Source organism: Orcinus orca, chromosome 3, assembly GCF_937001465.1.
Source record: "Orcinus orca chromosome 3, mOrcOrc1.1, whole genome shotgun sequence".
Taxonomy (NCBI): domain Eukaryota; kingdom Metazoa; phylum Chordata; class Mammalia; order Artiodactyla; family Delphinidae; genus Orcinus; species Orcinus orca.
The window spans coordinates 91344753-91359407 of NC_064561.1; positions in this window are offsets into that span (position 1 = coordinate 91344753).

Genomic DNA, 14655 nt, shown 5'->3' on the forward strand with positions numbered 1-14655 from the left:
AGGTTGCCTTTGGCTTAAGCAGTTAGGAATCTTATTACCTTTTATAGAAAGAAGTCCCCAAAAAAGAGAGGTAGAGGGATGAAGGAGTGGTAGCCATGAGAATGTGCCTTGCAGACTTCTAACTACAGGGAGCATGATCAACCAAGAACCTTGGTTACCATTCTCTGAAAATCATTGCTGTGCTTTCATGGAAGCTGTGGTTCGCCCAGGCTGCTCCCCACCAATGGCTGAGTGTGGCATTGAGACTTAGGCAGGCCCAGGGAGACACAGGACTCCTCTGACAGCTGGCTTTGGCTTGTGGACCCCCAGACAGTCTTGGACACTTCCATCCAATCTTTCTTCCCTCAGGAGTCAGACTTGCATTGCAATTGGATGGCTCTTCCAGCCTTTCCCAACTCCCTCCCATTTCCTCTCATTTCCTTAATAAAATCCTTGCATGTTTAATCCTGTCTTGGTATCTCCTTTTCAGAGGACCTGTTTCAGCACAACAGGGCTGCTTATTTATTGAATTAGAAGCTTGATGATTTCATCAATGTACCTGATTCCCTTTATTTCTCACTCTTTCATCCTCAGTGTGTTGTTCTGCTCTCAGGACAGCTCCCTTTATGGTCACTGCAGGCAGCATATTCAGACACAACAATATCCAGAAGGAGGAAGGGATCACATTTTCCAGTGATCTCTTTAATCCTGAGAAAATCTTTCCTAGAAACCCTCCAGAAGCTTTTTTTTTTTCTTTTTCTTCTCATTGGCCAGAGAGGGGGTGATGTGTTTGCTTCTCAGTTACTGGCAAGTGAAAAAGATCTCAATGATTGACAGACACAAATTAATGTTAACACCTGAGTTGGAGATGAGGTCACATCCCTCTAAGTCGTACGGTAGAGAGAGGGTAACTGAACAAAAGTAGGGTTCTATTATGATGGAAGAAAGGAAAAATGGATATTGGGGAGGCTAACAACTGTCCGCTATACTTAATAACACTTTTATCTTTAGAATCTATTTCATCAGATATCAATGTCACCTTTCTTTTGGTTAGTTTTTGCTGGTATATCTTTTTCTGTTTCTTTACTCTTAACATTGCTGTATCATTTTATTTTAGTTGTCTCTGTGTAGACAGCCTATGACTATATTTTGGTTTTGTTTCATTTTTCCCCCCCCGGTCTGAAAGTCTTTTACTTTTAGTTAGTATGATTAGTACATTTACACTTATCAGAATTATTGATATAATTGGATTTATTTCTGCCATCTGATTTTTCTACTTTCTTTTTTTAAATTAAAAAAATGTATTTACTTATTTATTTATTTATTTAGGCTGCATGCAGGTTTCCTCTAGTTGCTGCAAGCAGGGGCTACTCTTCATGGTGGTGCACAGGCTTCACATTGTGGTGGCTGCTCTTGTTGTGGAGCATGGGCTCTAGGTGTGCGGGCTTCAGTAGTTGTGGCACGAGGGCTCAGGAGTTGTGGCTTGTGGGCTCCAGAGTGCAGGCTCAGTAGCTGTGGCGCACGGGCTTAGTTGATCCTCGGCATGTGAGATCTTCCCGGACCAGGGATCAAACCCATGTCCCTTGCACTGGTAGGCGAATTCTTAACCACTGTGCCACCGGGGAAGTCCTACTTTTTCTTTTTTTCTTTCTACTTTTTATTTATTGTGCTTTTTTCCCCTTTTTTGTATGCCACCCTTTTTCTGGCCTTTAAGAAAAAGCTTTTTATTAAAAAAAAGTCAAGTATATATAAAAGTAGAAAAATAGTATGATAAACTTCCATATTCTTCCATGTAGGTGTGACAGTTATCAATGTTTTGCCACATATATGTTGTTTAATCCTTTTTTCTCTTTTTGTTGTAGATTTTAAAGCAAATCACAGATATCATAGTATTTCACCCTAAATATTTAAACGTGACTGGTTGAGTTCTCTTTATTTTCCCTTTTCGCTCTAATTCTTTAAAATTATATTCATATTCTATTTGTTTTAAACATGCATAGTTAGTCAATATAGCCACTATTCTCCCAAAAAAAGCACAGGCTTTAGAATTAACTTCCCCCCTTATACATTACTCTTGTCTAGTGGTTTAGTTCTATCTTGGTGTATTAGTTAGGCTAGGCTCAGCTATACTGTGATAAATAAATCCTGAAATCTCAGTTGTTTAAAATAAAGGTGTTTTCTTGCTTACAGCCCAGTCTCATATGGATTGGGAAACTCTACTCCAAGCAGACATCAGGGAATCAGCCTGCTTCCACCTTGTAGCTATGGCATTCAAATATTTGATTTCTGAAGTTCTGGTGAAGGAAAAAAGAACTAGAGGATTTGGGGGGGTGATTTTAAGGCCTAGCACCTTAGAATCCACCCACCTTCCATTTCATTGGCTCTAAGTCAATTAAATAGACTCCAGGCTATTTAAGATGGTCGCTAAGAAATGCAGTCCCTATATTTTTAGAAAAAAGTCTGTATAGCACATCAACTCTTACTTTAACTCTTTTTCTTAAAATTGCTTCATTTTCTCACTACTTCTATGAGCATCTTGAGCTGCCATAAAAAATATAATAGGCTGGGTGGCTTAAACAAACATTTATTTCTAATAGTTCTGGAGGCTGGGACATCCAGAATCAGGGTGCCGATAAGGTTTCATTCTGAAGCCTCTTCTCTTGGCTTATAGGTGATCACCATTTCACTGTGTGTTCACATGGCCTTTCTTTAGCATGTGAGTAGAGAGAGAAGCATTTTGGTTTCTCTTCCTCATCTTTTAAGGGTCCCACCGTTAAATGGCCTCATTTAACTTTGATCATCTCCTTATAGAACCTATTTCCAAATACAATCACATTGCAGGTTTGGGCTTCATCATCTGAATTTTGGGGTCCACAATATAGTCCATAGTACCTCTGCTGCTTGGAGCAGGAACATGACCAAAAATCCAGTCAAATCCCTTTTTAGGGATTTATACAGATATTGATGGAGGAAGAATGGTCTCTGCACCAGACATAGGGATACATAAAATTGGATCTGCTGGGGGTCACTGTTACCACCACATGGGTAAGGCCTGATTGAAAGAAGTCAACTGAGTAAAAAATTGAATGGGAAGGAATGGAAAGACAGATAAAATCCTGGCAACATCATTAGAAACTTTGAATTTAGTTGTAACTGAAGTTAGATTTAATCTCTGTATTTCTCAGTTATGTTAGTCAGTATGTTTCATGTTTTTACTTAGAATCTCTGACACTTGCAATGGCAGGATCCTGAAAATACAGTGGTGCCAAATAGAGACTGGTAATATAGGTAAATGCAAGCCCAGAGAGTCAGATAATTTACTGGTTGATACTTTGTTGAGTCGCATGACATGATGTTATTAACTTACTCTCTGCTGTTGATGCCTCAGGATTTCCTCTACAACAGTAAACCATAACTGAACTCGACCATAGCATTCTACACTGCAGTGGATTAGGTACCTGCTGAAAAAGAGAATTAGGGAATTGGGCTTGGGAGAAATGTTAAAAACTTTGGTTTTTTTTTTTTTTTTTGGCTGGATCCCCCATTCTATATCTACGGTGAGTGAGGAAGCCTTTGACTGAATCAGAAAATCCTGACTCAAAATGATTAATCAATAAGAAAATTTATTATCTCCTATATTTGCTTCAGGTGTAGTATAAAGCAGTGGCTCGGTAATGTCACCAAGGGCCTAGGTTCTTCTGTCTCTCCATTTTGCTGGTTTTAGTGTTGGCTTCATCCTAAGACTAGTTCTGACATTACCTCAAGGTAGCCTTCAGTGTTACAGGGACTACCTACTTGCCTTTCCATGTCCACCTGCCTACCCTGGACCAATAACAGTGGTGAGGGAAACACCATTCTCTTTTTGATTTAGATTAATCAGAAGCCGAGTTTCGTGCGCCTGAGGATACATCATGACTGGTCTCAGTGTTGGGTCTCTGAGTCCCCCAGCTCTCCCTTAAAGCATAGTGGAAAGGAGTGGATAGTTGTATAAAATTGAGGTTCTGTTATTAAGGAAAAAGAAGACAATGAATGTTGGATTGACATCAGCACTGTCTACTGTCAATACATACTGTGTCATAGCAATGAAAGAGAAGAGCTGGATTTACCTACGAATTCAAAGGAGGGGCTTCATATTACCTTGTTACCAAGGTCTTTTTTCTATGAGTGGTAGTACATCACTCTGATAGTTCCCATGGCAACATGAAATTCAGGTGAGTCCTCACAACTTGTATATAGCAGAGGAAGAACATAATGCCAAATTTGTTAGTTTGTTAGTGAATATCTTAAGTCTCAGATCTTAATTTGGGGACCCAGAATAGATTGCACAAGAGCTAATGATACTGTATAAAGGGGAACATTTAAGCCAGTCTTTGAATGACATTGGAAATGTGAGGCAGTTTTGGAACTTATGGAATAGTGGGGGAAACATTGCAAGACATCCTGGTTGGATAGGCCTAGAGGTCTGTGGGGACAATTTTAGTAAGTCACTTAAGATAGTATAAAAATTGAACAGTTTATATATTAATTGCATGAGTAGAAAAATAAATCAGAAGAAGAAGTGTAGTGTTTACTGGTTACCTGAACCACAATGTACTTGTAGTTGTGGGCATCCCGTCCCCCAGATTAGAGAAAGTGTTAGATTCATAATGAGTATGAAGCAGCTGTTCCATCAAGCTGTTTTCCAAATGGGCTTTTTCACCATTATTGTTGTTGTTATAGAGAGAAGTGATTTTAGTGTGAATGTGAAAATGAATTAATGTTGCCTGTCAGGAAACAAAACCAGTGCCAGGAGATCAGCTTATGCATAGCTGAAATATTGAAAAAGAAAACTCTGGGAAATGAGAGAGCTAAAAAGACAATGATCCCAAATTCATACTAGTCTTGGAACATGGAAGTCAATGTTCCACTTTAGAGATGAAAACAGCTTCGGATAAGGCACTTTGGTCACTATATCCAGGCAAACTGCTCCCAACCTGAATACCAGATAAAAATATCAATTCCTTGACTATCTGAGTTAATCTGGGGTAGGGTTGCCATATTTAGCAAATAAAAATACAGGATGTCTACCTAAATTTTAATTAATTGGGGGTTAAGTATGTCCTAAATATTGCATGGGGCATGGTTAACACTAAGAATTACTCACTGTTTATCTGAAATTCAAATTTAACTGGACGTCCTGTGGTAACTCTAATCTGGGATAATTGATAACATTACATTCTGGGAATCAAGATAATATTATGGTTGCTTTTGAACTCTTCCCTGAAATGCCAACACCAGACTCTTACTAATCCTTCATGGCAGATTATATTATATATCCCATCCCACATTGTCTTCTGACAATGTGACATTTACACTCCTCTTTTGAGAAGTGGGGTCTGGGTGGACTTTGTAACTGCCTTGACCAATAGAGTGTGGTGGAAGTAACACTATTTGATTCCTAAGCCTGGATTATTAATGGTAGGATAACTTCCAGTAAGCTCTTTCTCTCAGTACACGTACCGTGGGAGCTCTGAGCTGGATGTAAGAGTTTTGGCTACTCTAAAGCCACCAGGCTGGAGAGAGCATGTGGAGAGGCCACATAGAGACAGAGAAGATGCCTGAGGAGCCTTGGTGTTCCAGCCTCCAGCTATCACATCTCTGTTTAGATAATCCCAGCTTTGAGATGACCCCAGTTTCAACCACTATTTGACTGAAACCTCACTTAAGAGGGAGATGAACTGCCCAGCCAAGCCACTCCCAAATTTTTGCCCTAAGGAAACATGAGAGTTAATAAATGATTATTGTTTTAAGCCACTATATTTTGGGTTGATTAGTTACACAGCCACAGATAACTAATATATATTGGTTTTTTGGGAAGAGGAATGACACCACTTTCTAGGTTAACATCTTTCATAATTGTCTTTTAAAATAAGTTGCTTTGTTTTTTAGGGATGTGGACATAGTAATATGCCCAAATCTTTATTTAAGTCAGGTTCTGAAGGATTTACTCTTACTGTCTCTTCAGCTACCTTTTTGAAAGTTCAAACAAATGGAGTTAGTGCTACAGGAAAATTGAATTGTCCATGGGGAAAAAGAACCCCCAAACAAAAAACTTAGTCCCAGTATTGTATAACATAATAAGCACTGATATAGGAGACCTAGGTTGTCTTGGCTTTGACACTAAGTAGCTTCTGGACTTTGAGCAAATTACTTATTCTCTAAAACTCAGTTCTTGTATCTGTAAAATGAAGGCATGATTCTAGATACAAGTGATGGCAAGTACACAGCATGCAAGCTACCATTTTCCCTAGCAGGCATCCCTAATTAATTGTAGCAGTCTTTCCACAGGAAATGACCTTAGAGTTCTTCTCAAAGCGGAACTCCAAGCAGTCAGGAGTAGTCAATCACAGTTGGCAACAATGACAAAATCACTTTTTGCCTTCCCAGACCTTGAACATGTCTACTGTTTCTTCCAGCATTAAAATTTAATATCTCTATAAGTTTTTAAAGAGTTGCTGAAGTGGTTGCAGAAGTCATGTTGGAAATATCTGAAGACTCAAAGAGCAACATTAATTGATTATGCATTGAGTGTGACAAAGCTATATATGTATGGTGATGGATAGAGTGACGAAAAAGACAAGTTTCTCAAAGAAAGAAAAGGAGAGACACAAATAACTCTAATTAAGATAGTTCTATCACCCTGATTCAAATTAGACTGATTTTGCCCAGATGGTTAGGTGAGACCATCTTATACTTGTATCTTCCTATCCTCCCAAAAGCAGTATTGAACAACCAGAACACAAGGCCTCAGCTGTGGCCTTGAGGACAATGTAAGAAAAGAGGTAGTGATGTGTCTCAGGAGTACTTTGTTCACTTAAAAATTTTTTATTTAACTGATCTATTTATTGTCTATCTTTTCATTTATTCCGATTTTTATTGGAGTACAGTTGATTTACAATGTTGTGTTAGTTTCTGCTGTACAGCAACGTGAATCAGTTATATATATATATATACATATATTCACTCTATTTTATTTTATTTTATGTTTTTATTATTTTTATAAATTTATTTATTTATTTATTTTGGCTGTGTTGGGTCCATGGCTGCCTGGGCTTTCTCTAGTTTTGGTGAGCAGGGGCTACTCTTCGTTGCAGTGCATGGGCTTCTCATTGCGGTGGCTTCTCTTGTTGCAGAGCATGGGCTCTAGGCATGCGGGCTTCAGTAGTTGTGGCACACAGGCTCAGTAGTTGTGGCACACAGGCTTAGTTGCTCCACGGCATGTGGGATCTTCCTGGACCAGGGATCAAATCCATGTCCCCTGCATTGGCAGGCATATTCTTAACCACTGCACCATCAGGGAAGTCCCCACTCTTTTTTAGATTCTTTTCCCATATAGGTCTTTACAGAGTATTCAGTAGAGTTCTCTGTGCTATACAGAAAACTTATTAGTTATCTATTTTATATATAGTAGTGTATATATGTCAGTTTTGATTCCAAGTGTTTCTAAAGGATCCAGCTGTATAACAGCTCCACATGCAACTCCAATTCTGGAAGAAGTCATGAGTCAGCTCCTCTCAGCTCCCTACACCTGGGCTTATTTCCCAAGAATTCATACTCCTCTGTAGTACTGACGACAGCTCCCATCTCTCACTCTTTCCTTACAGGGTTCTCTGCTTTTAATTTAGACCTTCTTTCAACTGTATTACTATCTGCTTATTTCTCCACCCTAGGCTTGGAAATCTCCCTTGAAGGCCACCACCAACCCCCCTTTCACATGCCTCTTGTTTGATCATTAGCCATTTCTTATCTTTCCCTATCCTGGACCAAGTTTTAAAAAATTTTCTCCAAGCATGTGGTTAGAATTTTTTTTTCTAAATTAGGTGAGGTTTCAATTTTTGTTTCTGTGTAACATGTTTTTGACCATTTTATATATTTAAAATGTACATATTCAGGTGCAAAACTTCCATATAATTTTTTGAATCCTTGAACTATATAGCTCAGGACTCCCATTTTAATATCATCCACACTGTCACATATTAAATCCTGACCTCTTTGCATAGACTACCCCATATCTGAACCAAATAATAAAGTAACTGATCTCAGAAAGTAAAGGAGAAAGTCTCATTTCCAGCTAGGAGAATTGGAGAAGGAACTCTAGAGGAGGTAACATCCTTGACCTTGAAGGACAGATAGGAAATCAGAAGGCAGAAGTATAATAGGGTGGAAATGGGGGAACATTCCAGACTGAGGAAAAATCAGGAGCAAGGCATGAAGACAGAAAGATAGAAGCATGAAGTGTAGTTTTGCCTGCAGTGCAGTTGTCATTAGAGTAGAAGAGAGACGGTGGAAAGACCATCTTTCAGAGGCCCTTGGTATCTGTGGATTGGTTGATTAAGTAATTGAAGGCTAGTCCTGCTTCACTTAATTTTGGGGAGTAGGTGATATATTTGCATGTGGTCTCTAGTGCTTAGTCTCTCCTCTATTTTTGAAAATTAAGGTTTGGAAAAGATGGCTCTCTTGTCTATGTCTCCAGCCTTTTCTGTGGGAGAGAAATGTGTCAAAGGCAGAATTCTTTCTTTTCCCACTATAGACATCCCCTAAGCCTCTAACTGTTGATCCTTCTTGTATACGCTTAAACACAAATGTATAAATTGGGCTTCCTAGGAGCCACTAGAGAAGTAACACAGATTTCTTTCACAAAGAACTTTGTCTAGCAGTCATTCTCCCTTTATCCAACCATTCAGGAAATGTTTGTTAAACATCTACTGGGTATGAGGTAGTGAACTGGATATTAGATGTAGATTAGTATAAAATATAGAATATCCTTCACCTTTAGGGGATGAACTCCTGAGGAGCAAAGGTTAGGCATAATGCGTCAGGAGAAACTGACATGCAATAGCACACATTATGCCAAATGTCAAGATGGAAACTAACGGGCTGTAAATATAAAAACTCACAGGGGAAAGAAATTGGGAGATTTGATCAAACTGATATGCTCTAGCCAATACCAGCCTCAATCCTTAGAAATAATAAAGAGGCCTTTTTAGTCAGTGTACTGTATAGATAATACTAGCTGCTGTAACAGATAAACCCCAAACTCTCAATGGTTTCACATAACAGAATTTTATTTCTTTTTCATGCAAAATTTAAAATGGGTATTTATGATGAACTGGTGGCTCTCCTCCAAGAGGTGATGTAGGGATCTGACTCCTTTCTTGTGGCTTTGTCCCTTTCACCATCTGACTTCTAAGGTTGCTGTGTTCATCAGCTCAAGTCTTAAGAGAAAAGAACCCTGTGGATCAAAAGTGGGAAAGACTTGGAAGTGGGCACCTTATTTCTTCCCTCATTCTTTGGCCATATCTGCCTGGATGGGAGGCTGGGAAATGTAATATAGCTGTGTGTATAGAAAGAAGAGGAAACAGTTTTGGTGACCAGCGTATGTGTATATATCCTCATGTGAAACATTATCAAACAGATCGTGTGTTAGGCCATGAAAGAAACCCAAACCAACAAAAAAGAAGGGAAAATCACACAATCTGTATTCACTGTCTACAACACAATCCAAGTAGACATTCTCAACAAAAGTTAGTTCCTATCCCAAAAAGTCTTTACAAAAACCCTTCAAAATAATTTTTGGCTTATTGAGGTTATAAGAATAAAACAACAAAGTGTTTAAAAATGAACAACACTAAAAGCAGTATATATAAAATTTTGTGCTATGGGATATGGTCAAAGTGGTAGGCAGAAGAAAATGTGTAGCTTTAGAACCATATATTAACAAATGAGAAAAATAGAAATTAACTGAAATGAGTGCTCAATGTAAGAAGTTAGAAAAATAACAGAATGAATTAGAGAAATCTGTAAAGAAAGACTAACAAAGATAAGAACAAAGATAGAAGATAAAGACAAAATAGAAAACAAGTGCAAAAACAAAATCACGAGAGTAGATCAATAACATTTTCTTTCATTACTTTTTTTTAAATCTAGAAAATAGAAGACACTAAGATAACAATAATAAGAAATGTGAAGGGAACATAATTATAGATATAACAAATTTTAAAAAATTATAAATATGTATAAATATTACCAATATATTTGAACATTAAATAAATTTGAAAATTTTTTTGCAAATGTGAAAGATTAAAATTGAATAAAGAAGTAGTTAGAAAACCTAAAATATAAAGCCATAGAAAACATCTAAACTTTGTAATATCTTCTTAAGTCTCAGGCAGTTTTATGAGTAAAGTCTTCCAAAACTTTAAGGAGAAGATAGTCCTCATGTTCTAGAACAGAGAAAAACATGGCACAAAACTTATTTGAGGAACCTAACACTTTGTTTCACATGGGTCCAAAAATCTGAAGTGAATTCTTTACAAATGTAATTTAGCAGTGAATATATTATGATCAACATAGAGGTCATTACAATAATGGAAGAAGGGCCTACTTTAAAAAAATCCATTGATGTAATCACTATTTTAAAGGACATATGAAGAAATATCAATTCATTATCACCTCACTAAATGTAGGAAAGCATTTTGTAAGAATAAATACCAACTTTAAAGAAAAATCCAGAGAAACTAGGAATAAATGAAACTTCTTTACATTGATGCAGGCATCCACATCAAGTCTCATTTCTGAGGGTAGACTAGGACTATGGAAAGTGCTTATACTTGTATGTTGATATCCTCCCCAGACCAGTATAGAATAACCAGAACACATCATATCATGCCTTCAGCGTAAGTAAAGGGTAAAAGATACTGAATTTCAAATTAACTGTTAATAAAAAATGAAAAAGCACCAAATCCCAGTGAGTGAATGCCCATGCTTCTGGTGTAAGTGTTTGGGGCAAGTAAGGGCAGCTGCAGTAAGGGCAGAAAAACTGGGTGGAAGAGAGAAGTAGAGAGCTGGGGTGTGCCTGGAATTTCTTGAAAGCAACCACCTGAAAGAGAAAGTTCATTTAAAACATAAAAATAATAATAAAAAAAACTGTCAGATTAGAGCACTGATCATAGACAGGGTCTTAAAATTATGCATGATATTCGGTGGCAGTCTTTAAAAAGCATATCTTCTGGGTGAAGAAGGCAACAAGTGTGGTAAAGGGAAAGTTAAGGGTAAATTTTAGAGACAAAAAAGAAGGAAAAAACCCAGAGGACCACAATTCCTTCTCCAAAAAAATAACCTCCCCCCAGAAGCACACAAACATAGTACTAGGAAGTGAGAGGTTTTTCAAAAAGTAAAAGGATGGAGACATGTCAAAGGGACACAGGACCCAACCTGAAATAATTGCCAATGAGCAAAGGTGGAATATTTTGAGCAACAAAATATCGGATTATAAACCGAAGTATAAAATAATATAGATGAGTCCATACTGCTATAAATAAATGATGAAATTAACTCATAAATGGGGAAGAACAGACTACTTTTTCTATATAAGAATTCCAAATAATATATGTTGATATTCCCCTCTCCAGGAGGTAAAGCTTAGATCCTCCCCTTTTGACTGTGGGCTGGACTCTATGACTTGCTGCCAAAGAATAGAGTGAGGAAAAGGAAAAATAGGAACTTTACACTGGAGAAAACTGGCAAATGCTACCTTTATCAAGCAATCAAATTTAACATCACTAATGAAAACATGAGGGTATCCTGTACCCTGTGATGTGGTATGATGAGAAAGTCACCTCAACTCTGGTATTCTTTCCAAACACTGTGTTGGTTCTTTCCAACTCTAAACCTAGTCTAATTTGAGAAAAAATCCAGCCAAACTGAAATTGAGGGGCAGTCTGCAAGATATCTGATTAGTATTTCTAAGAACTGTCAAGGTGATGAAAAATTAGGGACGACTGAAAAGATTTCATAGAGCAGAGGAAAGATGGCAACTATATGCCATGTGTTAACTTGGATTGGATCTTGGAACAGAAAAACATAGTAGTGGAATAACTGGTGAAATCCAGATAAAGTCCAGAGTACAGTTAATAGTAATATACCAAGGTTGTTTTTTCCTAGTTTTTATAATTAACACTTGGGGAAACTGAAATTTGCTGACGGGTATACAGGAGTTCTCTGTACTCTTTGCAACTTTTCTATAAACCTAAAATTATTCCAAAATGAATATAGAAACAAACATACAGACAAAAACATTGAACCCATCTACTAAAGAAACTGGATGCTCACTGATAGAAGGTGGCACCTTTGAATTAGGAATCTAGGAAAGCACCTCAAATTTGCAAAATGAATAGAAAAAAATGGGATACATCTATATAAAATTACTGTAACCGAAAATGAGAATTAATCTACCTCAGCTGATGATAGTTCCCCTGTCCAAACAAACAAGCAAAGCAACCCAGAAGCATTAGAGAACTGTCAGGCATCTGTCCAAACTGATGAAATGTATTTCAACGAGCATTTGGGGATATGATAGCCTATCTTGAGTCAGAAATACAAAAGCCAAAAACAGAAATAGACAAAATCAAAAAAAGAAATGAAAAGAGAGTTGATTAAACTCCTGAAAGAAATAGAAGAAAGGAGACCAAATCATCTCACAAATGAAGACTAAATTACAAGTTGCCAAAGGGAGAATAGACTCAAAAGGAAATTTAATAGGAGCATTCAAGAAAGACAGAAAATAACCAAAGAATAAAAGTGGGATAAAGATAGAAGTAAAAAGGGTCAGAGATGAAGTGGTTGAAATGGAAGAAAAAGAAGAAATAACAAATGTTTGATTAAAGCCCTTGAAGAAGAAACAAAATATGAAAACAAAACTGACATTTAAAACCTTAATTCAAGAAAACTTTTTAGAAATAAAAAAGATCTAGTTCTACATATTAAAAAAGTTCACTGGATACATGTAGAAATTAACCCAGAAAAATTAACTTTAAGTTGTACCTGAAAAAAATAATTAGACTTAAGAGATAAAAAATCCTCAAGGCCACCAGGCATAAGGATCAAATAACAAAAGTCAAGGTGTCAGACTGGCATGATTTCTCAAAAACAACATAAGAAACAAGGCAACTATGGAGCAGCATTGTCAACAAAGTGAAAGTGTGAACTAAAAATTTATATCTAGCCAAGATATCCTTCAAGTAGCAAAGGTATCAGTAAATAACTTTAAACATAGAGCAACTTAGGGAATTCCCACTATTTCCACCACTATTCATCATTATATTGGAGGTATTGACCAATGCAATTGGAGAAGCAAAATCAGCTAGGGAATAAGAATTGAAAAAGAAGTAAAACTATTTCAGTTTGCAAGTTATATCATCACATACCTGGAAAACCCTAGAGAATCAATGATAAAATTAACTCAAACAATAAAAAAGTAGTAAAGTACCAGGTTACAGTTATAAAATTCATATACAGAAACAGTCTTTATATCCACACATATAAAAAATGAGGTTATATAGGTAGAGAAAACCCAACGTACAATAGGAACAAAGAAGAAAACTAAATATCTAGAAATAAACTTAACAAGAAATGTGCAAACCTTATTTTGAGGGAACTTTAACACTTTTGGAAAACTCAAAAGTATACTTGAACATATGGAAAGACATGGAAAGACACACCCTATTCTTGGATAGGATGACTCTCTGAATTCATGTGTGAGTTTAATACAATCCTTATAAAAATACCGGTAAGTTTTTCTTGGGGGTGCTAGACAGGTTGTATCATTTGGAAACACAAACATGCATGAATATCCAGGAAAACAGCTAAAAGAAAAACCATGAAGGAGACTAATCTTATCAGACATTAAAACATAATATAAAGCCTCTATAATTCAGGCAGCATGATACTGGTACATGAGTAAACAGAGTAGTGAAAGAACATAAAAAGTTCAGAGAAAGACTCAAGTATATAAGGAAATTAAGCATATGATAAAGATGATAAATTACCAAGTCAAAGATCCACTTTTTAATAAATTGTGCTTAAAAAACTGTTTATCCCTTTGGAAAAGATAAAATTCAGTCATTCACTCACACCACACACAAGAATAAGCTCCAAATGCATGCCGATTTTAAACATAAAACAGAGGGGTAGAAGAAAAAGGAGTGAATTCCTCTATATTCTGGGTATAAGGGAAGGTTTTCTAACTATGATTCAAAATCGAGAGGCTATAAAAGAAAAAGTTGATAAATTTCACTACAGAAAAATAAAAATCTGTATGTCAAAAAGCACCATACACAGAGTCAAAAGACAAGTGACAAACTAGCAGAAAATATTTCAGCAAATATTGCAGTCAAAGGCTAATATCTCTATTGAATATAGTACTCTTAAAAATTGAGAGAAGAAAATCCAAAAACTTGACAGGTAAGTAAACTAATGATATAAACTGATTTTTAAAAAAAGATAAAAATCACCTTTAAATTCATGAAAAGCTCTTCAACTTCACTCATAATTACAGAGATGCAAATTAAAACTACATTGTGATACCAGTTCTCACTGATCCTATTGGTGAATATTAAAAATAGTATGACTAAAAATGCTGTTGATGAGGCTGGGAAAACAGTCACTTTCACATAATATTGGTGAAAATGCAAACTGGTACAACCCATTTGGAACGGAATCTAGGAAAATCTAACAAAATTATATATGCACTTAACTTTTGACTCAGCAATCCCACTTCTAGAAATTTACTTGAAGATATACCTCCCCAGATCTCAAAATACGTGTATGCACATGGCTATTTATGGCAGCATTTAAAAA